The 11,229-nt window shown below is 40.6% G+C and overlaps 1 protein-coding gene across 3 annotated transcripts in view; it reads right to left on the bottom strand.

Moving 5' to 3' along the window:
* The window catches only part of hivep3a (HIVEP zinc finger 3a), a 56,828-nt gene extending 45,599 nt beyond the window's left edge, over window positions 1-11,229 (bottom strand). For 2 of the 3 annotated variants that reach the window (XM_039820647.1, XM_039820644.1), the window contains exon 1: window positions 11,155-11,229. The gene's annotated coding sequence lies outside the window, so the exon portion shown is untranslated. Of the gene's footprint in view, window positions 1-2,896; window positions 3,146-11,154 lie in introns of those variants that run through there. The other variant, XM_039820645.1, reaches the window with a different exon arrangement.

The raw sequence follows: 11,229 nt of genomic DNA, 5'->3' as shown, positions 1-11,229 counted from the left end.
TCTACTGACCCGGAGGATGCTTGGACACGTACAGATTGAATTTGTTTACTGATATGAACATTACAACACTTTATATGTTAAATCAGATGGTGTACTGAACCTACTGGTACCAACTGACCATATGTGTCCATGGAGAAGAGCTGAAAGTGATTTATCAATTAAGAAAATAAAAAAAATTAATGTGTGACAAACTTGATGATCGATTGATCATGTAATCGCCGTTTTATTACTGTGAGCCAGATTGCCAAATAAGTTTCCAGATTCTCAAATGTGAAAATCTTCCGATTTTCTCTACGATAATAAACTGAATTTATTTACGTTTCGGTCTATAGATTGAAAAAAATAAAATAAAAAAAAAGAAAGTTAGATATGTTAATTTGGGCTCTAGGAAATTGTAGTGGCCATTTGTCATTTTTTTTCAGACATATTACAAAACAAAACTGTTAACTGTTAATAAATGAGAAATTAACCGGCAGATTAAATATATAAAAATAATAGCTAGTTGTAGCACTTCCAAAAAGAGGTTGAAAAAAAACTGTAAAGTACCGAAAGTTGGATTTATCTAGGTAACTTTGCTGCTTAAACCCGGGAATGTTTAAACAGTTCAGGTTTTATTCAGCTAACTCAGGAAACCTGCTTCTGGGAACGGGTCCCTGGCCAGATTCCTAGTCCTGCTGACTTATTCTGTGATCAGATAGTTGGATTTGAATTTAAACGCTGATCATTTTAGACTATCCTATTTAGGCAAAGTCTCTGTACCGCTGCTAGTATTTAGACCAACTTTTAACGTTTGAGAACTTATTAAGCTTATTTTGTTGATTGTAGAACAAGGCCCAAAATAAACGATGTCGACTGACCAAGTGTTCTGAACGGCCACCCTTCAAGGTGTAGGGAGGAGTGGGGGGGGGACTTGTTTTCATATAAGATTATTATATAGGAGTTGCATACAAGTTTAAATATGAGCTAGGGATGTCAACGGTAACCACTGAGAATATTTATAAACCGGTTTTGCATGTCGGGCTGTAGCTTAATTAATACAGTCTAGAGCCCGACCGATATATCGGCGGGCCGATATTAGGCATTTTCCAAACTTTGGGTATCGGCATTTATAATGGCCGATAAATGAATATTTAAAAAAATAAAATAAAAACGGACGAAACCCCCTTCAACCATGTTCTGAGTGCATAGTTTGTCCAGCAGAGGGCGCTCTACAACGTCCCTGTTAGCAACACTCGTGTTTAACCCTTTAAGTTTCATATCTTAAAGCGCCCATATTATACTCATTTTCAGGTTCATAATTGTATTTTAAGGTTGTACCAGAATAGGTTTACATGGTTTAATTTTCAAAAAACACCATATTTTTGTTGTACTGCACAGCTCTCTCTCACTGCTGCAGATCCTCTTTTCACCTGGTTTCTGTTTTAGCTACAGAGTGAGACCTCTTTTCTTCTTCTGTACTATCTTTGATTGCACTCGCACATGCTCAGTGGCGCAGATGTAGAATCATGTCAGCTAGCAAGCTCCAATAGTAAAAGACAGGCTGTTTCTCCAACTTCAGTCAGTTACAAGGCAGGATTAGCTGGGAGACTTCTAAATGAGGGCGCACATGTAAGTAGTTCTTTTGTAGATTATGGTGAACTTGTGTGTGTTGTAGCAGTGCTTTGCTATTGAGAACGAGGTACCATGCTAGTGTTAGCATTAGCGTTAGCATGCTAATGCTAACGCTACGAGCTAACGGTTGCGGTTAGCCAGCTCATTTGGGATTGTGACGTCACAGTCCGAGCCGATTTTGAACAGCTCACCAGGAGACTGAAGGCAGGACACATTCAGAAACCGTATCTCACTCAAAACAGCATGGATGGATTTTTTCAAAGTTTGTATGTGTGTGGAAGCACCAGAGACACAAAAGAACACCCCAAATACCAGAATAAGTGTTTTTTTCATAATATGGGCACTTTAAGTTTGTATTTTTAGACATTTTATTTATCAGAACTTTAATATATTTTGATGTTCCTCTGTTCTGTTGTGACAGTAAAACAAACAAGTTTATTTTTAAAACAGCATTATAATATTATTTTAGTGAGGACTGATGAATAACTACAAATAACTAATGTTAGGGAAATGTGTTTGTTTTGTTACAAGTTTCTTCTTTTTTTTTATATATCGGCCGATATATCAGAATTTCGGATTTTTAAATCACCAAATATTTGTATCGATATCGGTCTTAAAAATCCTTTAGCGGTCGAGCTCTAATACAGTCACACTCCGCTAACGGCTTCGCTGGCTAGCAGTCTGAGGTAAAAGCGGAGGAGTGCCTTGTCACTAGAACGAGCTGGTCTATCTTAAAAAGGTCAGTCCACTGTGAGCCTGTGCTGAAGTGGTCGCTAGCTTCGGGGCTAACCCCCTTCACTTCAATTAAAAACTTGGTTCTGGTCTTGAGGAGTTGTAGCATTTATTCACAAACAAAAAAAAGGTACCGTTACACACTGCACTGCTACGTTCCCAGCTATAACGTTACGGTGACTTCGTACTTAACGTCACACACACGCTTGCTAGCTCTTTTTCTCTCTCGCTAACGTTATGCACATAACCTATGCGCTGAGTTATTCCTGAGTTATTCCTTAAAAAGGAGTTTGCTACTTGTTTAACATCTTAAAAATACAAAAAGTCACTGTCTGAAGTAGGCATGGTTGCTGGAATGTTATTTTCTGAAACGTACAAAACAAAATTGTCAGATGCTGGCCCCGCAATTCCAACAATTACTTCAATTGGACCATAATGACCCCTTAAGGTATCGCAAAAAAGAGTTGATTTTTGGTATTGCACTGAAACTCAAGTAACATTAAACTTACAAAGGAACTGTTCACAATGCACCTTAGGTAGCACAGACGACTACCTGCACGCCATGTGGCTCCGTCAACCAGTTCGCTCCGTCTCCTTGGTGATATCTCCGAAATCCACATCCCGCAAAAATTCAGGACTCCGTTGTTCATTTCTCTAGCGGTCGCTAAGAAAGTAGTCCTCCAAAACTGGAAATCAAAGAATTCTTGCCACATCAATCACTGGACAAATGTAATCTCAGAATACATCTCAATGGAAAAAACACAATGCACACAGAAAGAAGCAAATGTCAGCCTATGAAGACACCTGGTCCCCATTTCGTTTCTAAATTCAACAAAAATATAACTACGAGCCCTGTACCAGACATATACCTCCCTCCTCCATTATGTAATACCCCGCCCTCCCTAGTTCTATTACATTATTTATATCATTTAATTATTCTTTTTTTCCCCTTTTTATTTTATTTTTTTTTATTTCTCCCTTGCAGTTATCACTTTACTCATACACACGTACACACAATATCACCACCATCCACACTTATGCATAACATGTTTTTCCAACTCCCTTCAAAACCGTGATCACCCAATATGAATCGTAGATCATTCTACCCAATCACTAATAATACGTCCTTGGGTTTGTCGACTGTCCAGTCCCGTCTTGTCAGTTCTGTTATCGTCCCGTCTCACTTCCCTCTGTTGTTCTGTTCGTCACCTTGTCGCGTTTTATGTGTTATTTGTCCGAAGTGGTGGGAGGAAAAAAATAAAAAATAAATAAATAACTTCCACCGAAGGATACAGAGCCCTAATATCTATGTGGCTAATAATAAAATGAAGGCCATGTTTCTTATGCATTTCCTGTCATCAAAACATTCACTTTGTCCTCAATGGCGTGGTTATGAAGGTTATGAATTTACAATATCTGCTGGGTAAATACATTTCTACTCTCCTACCTGGAAGACCGTTTCAATAAGGTTCACACTGTGTGTCTGCGTTGGCATGTTCTCCCTCGGCTAAGTGCCTGGAAGAGTGATACGGACGACATCAGTGACGCTCTAGAAATACGAGTGCCCCTCACATTTCACCCGCTACCAAGGACAGCGTAATGAGTGACATGTGAGGGATGAGGCGCCCCCGCTGGTGACTCCGTAAGAACGGAGCCGCATGAATGTCAAGGTTGTCCTCTCCGGGCTCTGCTGCCCTTGGCTGAACAGAGGGACCTTTTGACAGGGCCGTAGCGAAAAAAAAACCCAGAGTACGCAGTTTCATAATGCAACAGCACGCCGTGGGACTTTTGGGACACGCTCCGAGACTTCCGCACGCCGCGGAATGTGTTTACCATACCACCACTGTACTGGATGGGTTTTGAGCCGGGCAGGGTTAAACTCTGAGACTGGTTGCCTTTTGAGCCGGGCTGCTCATGTCCACTGTAACACAGACACACACACACACACACTTTTGGCTCCAGTGGAAAACACAGTGAAAGCCATTTGGGCTTGGGGCCTATCAGTGCCACAAGAAGGCCATTATGCTCCCACTTTAGCACCTATGAACCATCAGGGTTGATAGAGACAACTCTAACCTTCAGGGATCCATAACAAACAAACAGGAACGTCGATAATAGCCACGATGATGGTTTTGGTTATGCTTGATACACTGGGAGACACATCAAGAGCTTGGGAAGTTGTTGGAGATGAAAGTGCTGGCAATATGGGTCAGCGTAACGCATAGCAGTTCAGTTTTCTAAGCACAAACGGACATTTGGAAAAACAGAAAAATGGGTTCCAATATCCAATTTTTCTATTTTTTTCCCGCCTTGACAAATTAAAAAATTTGATCTTTGAACTGTTTTTCCAATTTTCTTGAGGATCAGAAATTTAGAAAATAACAAAACTGCGTGTGGGCTCCAATTATTCAATACTGCGATGGTATTCTCTCTCGTTCCGCCTAGCTACACCCCCCCACCACACTCGAAACCATCACTTGTAAGCACCTCTGACCCCAAAGTCTATTAGTTGTTGTTTTTTTTGGTCCATATGCAGTTAATGACCTGCATATTCCGCAAAGTAGAGGAAGAGAATACCATCGCAGTATTGAATAATTGGAGCTCAGACGCAATTTTGTAATTTTTTCAATTTCTGATCCTCTGAATAAAAAACAGAAAATTGGAAAAACAGGTAAAAGATCCAATTTTTTTTATTTGTCAAGGTGAAAAAAAATGAAAAATTGGATCTTGGAACCCATTTTTCTGTTTTTCCAAATGTCCGTTTCTGCTTAGAAAATTGAACTGATAGCCCAAGCGTTACACTGACCAATATGCATTACAGCGGGCATCGACAAGATTTGGTTTTGCAAATAAAATCTTGCTTTTGTTACTTTTCATCACTTTGTGATGTAAAACAATAATGATGCAACCTATATGCAGCAGCATATTGAGATGGGCTTTCTAATGTTTTTTTTTTTTTTTAAAAAGGAACACGCCTACTTATTGGGACTTTAGGTTATTCACCGTATCCCCCAGAGTTAGATAAGTCCATACATACCCTTCTCATCTCCGTGGGTGTCCATCTAGCCTACTGCTCCCAATAAGTGACAAAATAACACCAATATTTTCCTATTTCCATGTTGTGATTTGTATATTCACAGCGTGTACAAATAACAAGGTCACATGAGACACAGCCATCTTCTAACCGTATACAAACTGGGAACTATAGTCTCAGAAGGCAAAGCACTGCTACTGCTGCTACTTTGGCGGAGTGATTTGAGCACCTTAGAAGTGCCATAATGAGGAGGAGAGAGTTCGCTCAGAGTTGGAGTAATATCACTCCGCCCAAGTAGCAGAAGCAGCAGTGCCACGCCTTCTGAGAATATAGTTCCCAGTTTAGATTAAATCGTTAGCTGTAGGGCTTGACCCGAATATTCGACTATTTGTTGGGTAGGTATTCAGTTTTTAATTTTGAGATTCAGGTATTCGATTTCCTTTTGTATTTTCTCAATATGGTAGAATAACAGAATCCAAAATCCTCAATTTCCAGCAGGGGGCGACTCCACTGGCGCCAAAAAAAATAAAGTCTGATTGCATAGAAGTCTATGGGGAAATGTGCCTACTTCTCACTTGATTTATAACCTCAGTAAGCATTTTCATAATGCGTTTATGGTCTCAATCGCTAGTTTCAAGTCTTCTTCAATGCAGCATGATGTTTATTTATTTAACTTATGGTCCCATTTATTTTAAAATAGACGATAAAACAGGGGATGCTTTAGGGACATTGAGTAATGAAAATGGCCCAACTCGAGGGGCGGCACCAAGCATGCATTTGAAAATCTCACTGCATGCAATCTGTCTACTACACTGACCAATCTCAACAATAAACGGGGTGACGCCTCTGGCCCGCCTACATCAGATACACCGATGTGATTGGTGCAGCTCAGCTCCAAGGGCATAGTTAATGAGCATCATTACTCAATGCCAGAGTGACTCGCTGAGCAAATTCTAAATTCTGCTCTAGCGAGAACTTCGGATTTCCGGAGTGTCAAATCTGTGAAGTGCTCCTTTAAATATGTGTATGTTCATGGTGAAACGGACAGATTTATGACATTGATAAAATATTCCGTGCTTTAAATAGATACACGAATTCAACGTTGCCCCCGAGCAGCCAGCCGATGACAGGAGCTGCCTCCTGTTCATCACCCGGGTGATTGATTGAATGATGCAGGTACGCAGCATCAAACAGGATTGCTGGAACAGCATGGAGTCGGGGGGGGGGGGTTGTTATGTCTGCCCTGTGCATACGTCCTGAGGTGAAGGACAACTCTGGGGGACATGAAAAAAAATAAAAAATAAAAAAGGATAATAAACAACCGCAGTCACAGTCGCTGGCTTTTCCACGGAGCTGTTGAGGAAAGAAATTCCCTGCCGACTACAGAAAGCCAAAAAACTCGGGACCCCTTCGCTACGGGAGTCAGACAGCAGGCCAACACAACAGACCGAGATCCAAACACGAGGCCTCCGGCCCGTATGTGCATCTGCATCTGGGATGTACAGCAGTGTTAGTGCTGCCACCATGACGACCACACATTTCCTCCCTTTCTTGGTTAAAGCGAGAACCCCCTCCTTCTCTAGTTTTTACAAGAGCCGGTTCACAATATAATAAAATAGGTGTCATACCGTGCGCCCGTGCTGTGCTCACAGACATCAGCTGTGCACGGAACATGTTGCACTGAACACGCCTAAAGTGATCAATCGGAGCTAACGTCAAGTCAATGAATCCATCGGTCAACCGACAGGAAAATCAATCAACGGAATTTTGATGATCGATTAACAATGTTAATTAGAGCTGCAAAGGTGAATCGGTGAGCTGTAGGGTGCATGATATATCCACTGGATATCGCGATATCACGTCACGCAATTACGTCGCAATAAGTAGATGCAATATGTTTTTATATTTACTTTTATTGTTTCTAATATGTCCTGTTCTGTAGACGTTCTTATACTGTCCAACCAGTAGAACGTGTACTGTTCTGTAGACATGGTCCTTATTTATGTATTCATGTTGGACCAGTCCAATATGACCCGTCAGTTGAAATAAACCTTGTGTTGTAAGAAAACTTGTTTAATTGGTTATGAATCTATTTTTATGAGTTTTCCCCGTAACTTTTGTAATTTTACACATTCAAGAAATATCAAAATTAATATCGATATCGCAATATTCATGATGAATATCGCATTATCACATTTTGTCAATATCATGCAACCCTAATGAGTTGTTAATTATGAAATTAAACAAACTATTTTGATAATCGATTAATCGTTTTTTTTTTTTTTTTTTTTTGTTTTTTTGTTGTTGTTTTTTTAAAATCACATTATTCTCTGATTCCAGCTTCTTAAAAAGGTCCCATGGCATGAAAATTTCACTTTGAGGTTTTTTAACATTAATATGAGTTCCCCCAGCCTGCCTATGGTCCCCCAGTGGCTAGAAATGGTGATAGGTGTAAACCGAGCCCTGGGTATCCTGCTCTGCCTTTGAGAAAATGAAAGCTCAGATGGGCCAATCAGGAATCTTCTCCTTATGAGGTCATAAGGAGCAAGGTTACCTCCCCTTTCTCTGATTTGCCCGCCCAGAGAATTTGGCCCACCCATGAGAGAGAAAGAGAGACATCATGGCTTTCAAATGAGCAAAGTGGCAGTTGGTCAAGGCCACACCCCCACCCCCCCGCCCTCTCCTCCTCAATAGCTACAGACACAGAAATAGCACATCCTAAGGAAAGCTCATTGTAGGACTGGCTCTAGTGGCTGTAATTCTGCACCAAGGCTGAATTTCGGGAAAGAGACTTCAGATACAGTATTAGGGGACCACTAAGGTCTATATAAAAGAGACTTCAGATACAGTATTAGGGGACCACTAAGGTCTATATAAAAGAGACTTCAGATACAGTATTAGGGGACCACTAAGGTCTATATAAAAGAGACTTCAGATACAGTATTAGGGGACCACTAAGGCCTATATAAAAGAGACTTCAGATACAGTATTAGGGGACCACTAAGGTCTATATAAAAGAGACTTCAGATACAGTATTAGGGGACCACTAAGGTCTATATAAAAGAGACTTCAGATACAGTATTAGGGGACCACTAAGGTCTATATAAAAGCATCCAAAGAGCACCATGTCATGGGACCTTTAAATGTGAATACTGTTCTAGTTTCTTCTCTCCTCTTTGACAGTAAAATGAATATCTTTGAGTTGTGGACAAAAACAAGACATTTGAGGACGTCATCTTGGGCTTTCGGGGCACATCGATCCACATTTTTCACCATTTTCTGACGTTTTTGTAGACCAAACTATTAAATCGAGAAAATAATCGTCACATTTTTCAACATCGAAAAAATAATCGTTAGTCGCAGCCCTGGTTTTAATCAACACGAGATATACTCGCTGCTCATTGCTGCTTTATTCTGTTTGTAAATTGAATGCATGTGGGTTTCAGATTGACGGGGTGGTTTTAAAAAAAAGAAAAAAGAATTATCAATATATTAATACATAATGAAAATAATCAATTTGCTCCCTCCCTCCCACGCTGGTTGCACGATAATAGGCCATCCATCATGTTGATCAAATACTGTAGCCAGACAGATACAGTATAGCTCCACTTTGTGCCAAGGAATGTCGTGAGCCTTTTGGAGAATGAGCTTATTCTAAATGTTGTGATAAACCAAATCACATAATCAATGTTTTTTTGTACAGGGCCAAATGTTCTATGTATTATCGATAGATTAATCTTCTGATCTCTTTTTAGGGTGACCTCTTTACCACGGTCCAGGTACAGCGGATGTGAAATAGCCTACAGGCTAATTCTGGCCCATTTTACTTTCATGTAAAATTAGTGTGCATTGTCCCTGATGAAATAAAGGAGGAAATAAAATAAAATAAATAAATAAAAAGCCATGTTATATTTAAGTGTTCTTGCAGCACAGCAATGTTACAAGCCACAGCTGTCCTCAGATGCCCTCTAATCCAGCAGTGTTTTAGGGCTGCGGAGTTGATCGGTACAGTAGGTCAGTTGATGTTCTTTGCAGGCACATCATCACGCATATTTGTTTTTCTTTAAACCTGGACAGGAATAGTAAAACCACAAGGGGTGCCGAAATCCACCCTAACACGGGACGCTAGAGCTTATCCACTTGGCAACTACACTCGCATCCAAATCAGCCCACCAATTGAAGCTCAGTTGTGTGATTATGCAATATTATCGGCGATATGATCCTGCGGCTACATAAAAAAAATAAAAAATAAATAAATAAATAAAAAGCCGCCCCGAACGCTACTGTTTCTCACGCATGATGTCATGTTGGATTCCATGCAAGCAGGTTTTGCAGAAATGTCCGAGCAGCAGGAAGGCATTAGATGCAGGCGCTGTTGGAGAACCACGTTTCGTTTTTTCTGGTGCATGTGGGTTAACGGCAACGCCAAACTCCGTTAAATAAATCCCATATTTAAGTATAAATCTGCTTATCGACAAGACGCATGTATTAAAGAATATGAATTTTTATTTCAGAAAACACTTATGGTATATTTGTTCATTCGGCAATCATACATTCAGTAAATGTGGACCTTTGGTACTGGTTTTCACAATGATCTTCCACCAAAATAGAAGAAGTGGACAGTAGGGGCTGGACTAAATAAAAAATAAAAAAAATGGGTGAAATAGAGTTGGTGGGTGATATATTTGCAACAAAAAAATAAAACACCAATAGTTTATAAAAACGTCATGTTCTTAACGGACATGCGCACTTACAGACGATTTAATAAAATATATTACAGTGTCAGATTTTTTTGAATGGAGGTTCGTTTTGCTACAAACGGGGTGCGTATGGCGATGATGCAGCCCGGTGCAACATCACGCGCTGCCGAATGAAATAGCCAATAATAACCAAAAGCCATGACCAAATATGACATACACCTGTGTAAAACGGTCTCATTTTAGGATTTTAAAATGGTGTTACATGGGTAATTTGGGCGGTAGCTGCAATTATTGGAGACATGAAATACACGCACTAAAAGCAACAGCAGTAGGCTACTGGGCAATGTCGATTAACAAAACACTTGGGCAACGTAGAGGCAGACTAGCCTACTCCAGTTTTTCTACATAGTACCACGACCGGACCATGCAGTTCTGCCACTACAATAAGCGTCAAGCGAACGGGAATTACACCGCCCCCAGATATAGGATTTTCAAAATTAAGCTGCATCGCAAAACAGGGCAATTACACTCGTGCGAATGTCCCATCAATAGGTCCGCTCTGTGCTTTAAACACGCGTATTTTAACACCACCTTAGCTGTCCTAAACCACCAACTGCGCATTGTGCCTATTTTACTACACCAATATACAAACACCAAATACAAATTCAAGACGTTTATTTGGAAGAACCAATCGCTGCACTTCCTGTCTCGCTACGTCCAATTCTGGCTAACTTGCCACAGCTCACCACCTCCTCCTCCCTCTGACAGACAATGAATGAAGCCAGTTTGTGGAATGGAAAAGCCCAGGACCGACCAGTTCACGTAGCTTAACTACCCTTCTAACATGTTAGCTAAAAACATTTACAGAAACAGGACAACACTGCCTCTTACCTCTGGTAACGCTGTCCGTCTTAACGTTACGCTACCTTTATCTTCCGAACAAATAGCGACAAGAAAAACATGCTGAATAATATCACCCTTCCTGCCATACCACGTGAAATGTTACAACAGGACAAAGCTACGAAATACATGGTAATATTCCCAACAACGCCTCACTGACACCACGTACGAGCTTACCTGCAGGATGCTCAACTTCACTTCTCTGCGGTGCGGCCACCGCTTCACAAGCTGTGCCAAGTCACCCGAGGTTCG

Source organism: Perca fluviatilis, chromosome 13, assembly GCF_010015445.1.
Source record: "Perca fluviatilis chromosome 13, GENO_Pfluv_1.0, whole genome shotgun sequence".
NCBI lineage: Eukaryota > Metazoa > Chordata > Actinopteri > Perciformes > Percidae > Perca > Perca fluviatilis.
This window is presented reverse-complemented; position numbering and strand designations above follow the sequence as displayed.